Source organism: Odontomachus brunneus, unplaced genomic scaffold (assembly GCF_010583005.1).
Source record: "Odontomachus brunneus isolate Ranch 3 - 2012 unplaced genomic scaffold, Obru_v1 Obru_scaffold_309, whole genome shotgun sequence".
Taxonomy (NCBI): Eukaryota; Metazoa; Arthropoda; class Insecta; order Hymenoptera; family Formicidae; genus Odontomachus; species Odontomachus brunneus.
The window spans coordinates 103,216-103,415 of NW_022639759.1; positions in this window are offsets into that span (position 1 = coordinate 103,216).

Below are 200 nucleotides of genomic sequence, written 5' to 3' on the forward strand. Positions count from 1 at the left end.
GTCAAACTGATGTGATCAGTAAATACATCTTTTTAAACGCCACAACTTTTATCTGAAACATTTTTTTCTAAAATGCTTAGTTTTCGAGATATTTCACCGGTCCGGGACTTTTTGAACACCCTGTATGTTGGCGCATGATATTTTGTTTATATATAATTGATATAAGATTATTTATTTTAATATTTAGAACCAAATATTAA